Genomic DNA, 7,122 nt, shown 5'->3' on the forward strand with positions numbered 1-7,122 from the left:
GTTTCCAGGCTACAGGGAGTTCTGGAGGGCTTGCAGGAGAGGGGCGCGGGCAGCAGGGGTGATGGGGATTCTCAGGGAGCTCGGGCAGTAGCCGTTGCCAACTTGTATAGAACAATTTATCATTTTAACAACTAATATGGCCACACTGATGGGTGTCCAAGGATATGAGCCCTGCCTTACGGTGCCACCAATACTGAACAATTTAACTCTTTGAGATCTAAATTCTTCATGCATCAGAGGAAGCATATTTGTCCTGCCTACCTACAGCATTATTATGGGTCATAGTCTGTAATGAATACTCACTGCTGAATTGCAGAATTTAGATGACTTAAAAAAATTTTTTTTAGGTTTATTTTTGAGAGAGAGAGAGAGAGAGAGAGAGAGAGAGAGAACACAAGCCAGGGAGGGGCAGAGAAAGAGGGAGACACAGAATCTGAAGCAGGCTCCAGGCTCTGAGTTGCAGCCCAATGCGGGGCTCGAACCAACGGACCTCAAGATCATGACTGGACTCTTAACTGACTAAGCCACCCAGGTGCCCTAGATGACTTTTTTTGTTGTTGTTAATGTTTAGTTATTTATTTTGAGAGAGAGAGAGAGAGACAGAGAAAGGCAAAAAGAAAGGAGAGAATCCCAAGCAAGCTTCGCGCTGTCAGCCCAGGGCCCTATGAATCAAACCGCGAGATCATGACCTGAGTCAAAATCAAGAGTTGGACACTTAAACCAACTGAGCCACCCAGGTGGCCCAGAATTCAGATGAGTTTTACATAAATGTTACCTTTATATTCACCAGGACTACCTGTATGACCTTGAGCAAATTATTTAATTTTTCTGTACTTGTTTTCTCATCTGTAAAACAAGAGGTAAAAATAACCCCTAACTCATAGGTTCATTGTGAAGATTACATGAGTTGATACACATAGGATGACTGGCACCATAATAATAATTAGGTGGCACTGAGCTGCCAGCTACTGAAGTCCCAGAAGTTGAAGGAGAGGTGTGGGTTCCGGTTATAAAATGAAAGCCCCGAAGAAGACCAGAAAGGGAGGTTGTACTTTTGTTCTGTTTAGTTTGGTGGATATTTGTATTACTAGATGCTGATAGCTACTAAAATGAACAGAAAAGGCAGAGAGGATTATTTTTCAGCCCTTACAAGCCTTCTAAAAAGTTGTCTCTAACTTCCTGAGTCATCAAATACCATGCACTGTCTTTTCTTGACAACCTTGTTATTTTTTCCACTATTCCCTTAGGGGACGTTGGGCAAATCATGTCACTTTCCAGAGCCTCACTTGCAATTCTGTCAAACAAGGACAAACAAGTGAGAATCAAGCAAAATAAGGTATATGGGAGTCCTTTGAAAATGAGAAACATTGTATGAATGTTATGGAGGAAGACATTTTATGATTTATTAAATACACAAGCACAAACATCTCTTTAAGGTTGGAAATGCTCCCATAGGAGGCATTAAAGCCTCGAGAGAGACAAGACCTATGGAGATAGTCAAAAGGATGAAGACTATGTATCGTGAAGGCAGATAGACCAGAAGGCTGGAGAGTGACTTAACAACAGTGCTTACCTACAGAAAAGGTTAGACAGGATTATGGTCAACTCTTTCCATCTTCACTGATGACAGAATACAAGAAAATGGGCGTCAACAAGAGGGATTTAGATTAGCCATAAAGACTTTTTCTCTGCTGGTGAGGATTTTCAAAGATTGAATGCCTGGCTCAATCTGCTTGGGGTTTCTTCCCCGAAGGTCCATAGATTTGGTATGCAGTAAGGACATGAGAATCAGCACTCAGGGGGCAGATCAGAGGTTTTCTAGGACTGAGGAGCTCCGCGTGGGAAAGGAAAGGGAACCAACCTCCCATTCCCAAAAAGATCCCCTATGTTCCCAAACTGCCATGTCCACATCCACACTTTTCTTGAACAAACTTAAATTTTGAGATTTGTCAATTTACTGATTCATGGCCATCCTCTATCTAAATTAGCATTCTTGCTTATTAAAGGATTGTTGCATTTACAGGTTAGGGGCACAGACATGGAAGTGGAAAATTCTATGTTCCCATCCTGATTTTGCCCCCTTCCAGTTGTGCTGCCCTGGTTAATTAGTTGATTGCTTTACATTGATTTCCTTATCTGTAAAATGGAGATAATAAAGGTTCTTACCTTAAGGGGACTGTCAGCATACTTGGCACAGAGCAAATGCCCCAAAGTGGTGGCCAATATTATGCTAAAGCGACCTTGACATAGTTTCAAAGAGGTGCCTCTTAGATCTTGCACTTGGAGATTTGTTTGTTCTATTAGCTCAGCGTTTTAGACTCACCCACTTTCTAGTCTGCAGTGTCTTCTTTTTTATCTAAAAAAAAAATGTATTCTCACTAGAAAATACATCTCTTTCCCTGTTTACTCTAGTTGCAATTCTCTGAACTTTCTCAAACTCCATTACATCTGCCTTGAAGGGAAGTGACCTGGAATTGTCCAAGCGATGTCCTCCCCAAAGACAGAAGGATGGATTGAATAATTTATTAAGGTACCTTCTGGCAAAATGAATCTATGCAATGATGCTTAGGTTAAGGAATTTTTGTTTGCAGCCCGCCTCATCGGTTAGCAGAGATCTCATTGTAACACTAGAGGTCACTGTTAAAGCAATATTTCAAAAGCATAAGCCTTACATCAGCAATAAAATTGAGAAAAAATCCTTCAGAACACGGCAAGGGAAAAGATATTATACGGATAGTTTGAGGGCAGCAGCTGGGATTTTGTCAAGTTCTTAAATTGAAATCTGCTTCTAATCTCTTCTTGTTTCTCACCCCTAGAAAACAATTCTGCTTTCCCTGTGGTAGTAAGACCTCTACCTGAGAAGACCTAGGACTGAGAAATCTGCTCTGCCTGGCCTGCTGACTTCCAAATCAACCTCTCCTGCCCAGACACATGAGCCAAGACTACTTCTGTATTTCTGAGCATCTTCAACTCCCTTCCATTTATCAATCTTCCCTGTCTGCACCTGCCACTCAAAGCCTGCTAAATGGGAATTGGAGAATCTGCTTCCCAGACCCTTCACCTCCTCCAATTTCACATCCAAATAGACTCCCTTCTTAACTTCCCCACTGGTAATTAAGACCAGATTCAACCTGCAAATTAAGGCCCTCCATTCACCAAGTCCTGTTGATTTTACATCCTACCTGCCTTCTGTGCAATTGGAATAATAGCCGTACTCCCTTCCCTGTGTTGTGGAGATCAGATAAGGCTACCTTTAGGCAGCAGCCAGAAGAGGCCACCCCTGTGCCAGAATCACGCCTCTCCCAGCAGCCATCCAGGGGGATCCCAGAACACGTATAGCTCCTGTCAAGATCCCTCAGTCCCTCCCAATCTGCCATGTGAACATCAGGGCTGACCTCACCATGTCCCCTATCCTCACTGATGTCCCTCCCCATGAGACCCCCAGGTGACCTCTCATCCCTGGGAGTCTAATGCCCACCCTATTTCCTGACCTCATCTGGCATTCCTCCCTATCTCCGGCCCTCTGGAACTTGGGTCAGTCATCGGCAGAATCTTCCTTTCATTCTATCTCCTCGGAGTATTCCTTTCACCTCCCTAACTGAAACTTGGCTCTGTCCCCTAGGGACACTGCTTCCCCTGCAGCCTCTGCAGTGGTGGTTGGATCTCTTCCATGGGGCTGGAGGTGGGATGGAGCTCTTTTTGCTCCTTGTTGCTACCTCTAGACCAGGCTCCAGTCATTGTTACCACATTTTGATTATTTTGATATCTGTCTCACCTTCACTTTCCCCAGAATCATCCCGTCTTGAGTCTTGCCATCTCAAAGGACACACAGATCAGCTTTCCAACACGCTGATTTCTCCTCCAATAACCCTGTCCTCCACCTACCGGACCTCCATTGCTCACCCCCACGGCCTTACCTTAGACAAGCACTGGCCAAAGGAACTTCGGGAGCTCATGATGGAAATGTTTAATCTACTCTGTCCTGTTGGCATACCCTTAGTCACAAGTGGTTGGTTGCTAAACACCTGAAATGTGACTAGTGCAACAGAAGGAAACAGGTTATAAATTTTATTTAATGTTTAACTAATTTAAATGTGAAGCATCTATCTATGCTTGTATTCTCCTAGTGCTGTCCTGCTTCTATAGCTGAACTTAGCTCTATGTTAAGATCAACTCACTTCCAGCGTCTTAGAGCCCACCCCTCTCACTACTAAATTCTCCCCCCTTTCTTCATCAGTTTCTCGGTCTCCACAAGGTCATTTCCATCAGCCTACACACATGCTGTTGTCTCTCCTGTCTTAAGAAAAACCTCCCTTGACCCCAGCTCCCCATCTTGCACTGCTGTATTCCCCTCATTCTCTAAAGCAAAACTCCCAGAGAGAATGGTCTACACTCACAGAATCAACTTCTCTCCTCCTATTATTGCTTGAATCTCCACTCAGAAACTGCTCTTGACATAGTACTCATGACCCCGTATTGATAAATCCATTAATTATTTCCCAACCCTCATCTAACTTGATCTATCAGCAGCATTGTACGGCTTCTTGACTCTCTTCTCCTTGGAACACTTTCTTCACTTGGCTTTCAGGACAGCACGCTTGCCTGGTCTTTCTCCCGCCTTTCCGGCTGCTCCATCTTTCTGTCCTGTAATAGCTTCTTCTTCTTCTTCTTCAATTCTACAACCTCTGAATGTCAGCAGGCCCAGTGGTTAGTCCTGGGACCCTTTCATTTTTCTACCTATTCGCTCCTTAGCCGATCTCACCCAGTCTCATGGCTTTAAACATCACCTACATGCTGATCATTCCTGCATTTTTATATCTCCAATGCAGACCACTCCTCTGAAGTCCAGCCCAAATTATCCAGCTGCCAACTTGACATCTCTAATCTAACAGGTCCCAAACTGAACTCCCAATGTCTACCTCCCTGCAAAAATAGCTTGCTCCTCCCACAATCTTCTCCATGTCAGTTAAGGCCAATTCCATTTTTTTTCCAGCTGCTCAGCCAAAACCATTAGAAATACCCTTGGTGTCTCTCTCTCAATCGTGTACATACACACACACACACACACACACACACACACACACTATATCTGATCCATTAGCAAATTTTATAGACTTTGTGTATCTTCAACTGTAATCGGAAACTGATCACTTCTCATCACCTGCATTGCAACCACTGTGTTTGGAGCCACCATCGTCTCTCTCCTGGATTACAGCACTAGTGGTTTCTCTGATCCTGCCCTTGTTTCTGCAATCTAGTCTCAAAAATCAGAAAAAATTCAAGTTACATCATGTCACTCTTCTGCTCAGCATGTTCCAGTGACAGTCACTTGGAGTAAAAACCAAAGTTCTTATCATGGCTTTCAAGGTCCCATGAGACTGGGACCCTATTATTGCTTTTACCACTTTCGTAATTTCTCTTCCCCTCCTTCACCTGAGACTGGCCAAACCAACCTTCCCACTGCTACTGGAACTTATCACGTATGCTCCTGCCTCCGGGACTTTGCACCTGCTATTCTCTCTGCATGGAAGACTCTTCCCTAGATGCCTTTGTGGCTAGGTCCCTCATTCCTTTAGGTCTATTCAAATCTCACCTTTTATTGAGGTCTTTATGGACTCTGCTATCTAAGATTTTTACACCCCTCCTCAACACTGCATTTTCCCTTTTCCTGCATTATTTTTTCCCTTTAGCTCTTAGCACTATCTAACTAACTAAATTTTTTAATTTAGCTTTTTTATTGTCTGTCTCCCCAAGTAGAATATAAGCTCTATGAGGGCAAGGATTTTTGTTGGTTTTATTCACTGCTATCTCTGGATCTGTGTCTGTGATATAGCAGAAACTCAGCTATTTATTGAACGAATTAATAAAATAATTCCCATCACTTCCTTAGAACAGTGCCTAGCATATAGTAATTGTTTTATGAATCTCAGTTGGTATTTTTTTATTTCTTTTACTATCATCTTCTCCATCACTACTCGATTGGGGCGTCCTTCCATCCCTGCAGCAGTTTGCAAGCTTCAGACTCTCGCCCTCTCCGGCCTTGACTATCTCTCTGGTCTCATAAGTTGTCTTCTAGCCGCTGGTCTTGCCTCGTGGAGACCTACCCACTGCTTCCATAGTTTGCTTCTCGAAAACAAATTTGATTCTTTCATTCCTCCTATGGTCTCTGAAAGCTCAGTTCTCACTGTTTCCATGAAGCCTTGCTGTCCACTCCAAAAAACACCGGGTCCCCTTCTCAACTCCAATGGCACTCACTGTTGATGCCAAGCAAATTCAACACTTGTCAGTATACTGAGCTATCATTTCAATTCAATCTGCTGGGCTATAATATAGTGCGCTGTTATTTAGTAGTTTCATGAGGATTCATTGTTTCTCCTCAATTCATTTCTACTCCCCAGAACAATGTAATACTGCTTTTGTATAGTGCTTTAGCAACAAAGAATTGGGCTAGAAAGAGTATTGTATGAGCCCCTATGTCTCCATCCACAGCATGGAAGGCTTAATAAAGAGTAGGTTCATCCTGTTACACGCTAGCTGAATTTTCAGTACTTACAGCCCACATAACAGACAGCACAGAGGCTTCAGGGCCAGACTAGTTCTGTCGCTTTATGACCCGAATGAGAGACTTGTTTATGGAGCCTATTGCTTCACTTGCGCAAATCGAGAAAATACCTAAAACACATGGGTATGTGAGCATTAAAAGTACTCATAAGTAGGGGCACCTCGCTGGCTCAGTTGGTAAACCATTGAACTCTTGATCTCAGGGTTGTGAGTTCAAATCCCACGTTGGGTGTAGAGATTACTTAAAAATAAAATCGTTTTTTTTTTTTAAAGTACTCATAAATAAAGCCCAAAGTACTCAACATGATTTGACGTTCTCCTCTCTTGCCACCATCCCTCATCTAAGATGGTTCTCAAGAGACATCCGGGAATTATTTTCTTCTGAACAAAACCAGGTAGAACAGGATTTCTCAACCCTGACATTATGTCGCTCTGAGCCCGACAGTTGTTGTGGGGATCTGTTTTGTGCATTGCAGCATCCCTGGCCCTGCCCCCTATCTACCACATGCCAGCAGCATGCCCCTACCCTCCAGTCCTGAAAACCAAAGATGTCTCCCTTGG

The 7,122-nt window shown here is 43.4% G+C and overlaps 1 long non-coding RNA gene across 1 annotated transcript; it reads left to right on the top strand.

The window, feature by feature from the left end:
* Window positions 1-606: 606 nt before the first annotated feature.
* Window positions 607-6,868, top strand: LOC131506980 (uncharacterized). The gene is made up of 2 exons (XR_009259255.1): window positions 607-2,530; window positions 2,817-6,868. It is a non-coding gene; the product is annotated as an uncharacterized LOC131506980 (long non-coding RNA).
* The last annotated feature ends 254 nt before the right edge of the window (window positions 6,869-7,122 follow it).

The sequence above is a fragment of the Neofelis nebulosa genome, chromosome 3 (genome assembly GCF_028018385.1).
Source record: "Neofelis nebulosa isolate mNeoNeb1 chromosome 3, mNeoNeb1.pri, whole genome shotgun sequence".
Classification (NCBI taxonomy): domain Eukaryota; kingdom Metazoa; phylum Chordata; class Mammalia; order Carnivora; family Felidae; genus Neofelis; species Neofelis nebulosa.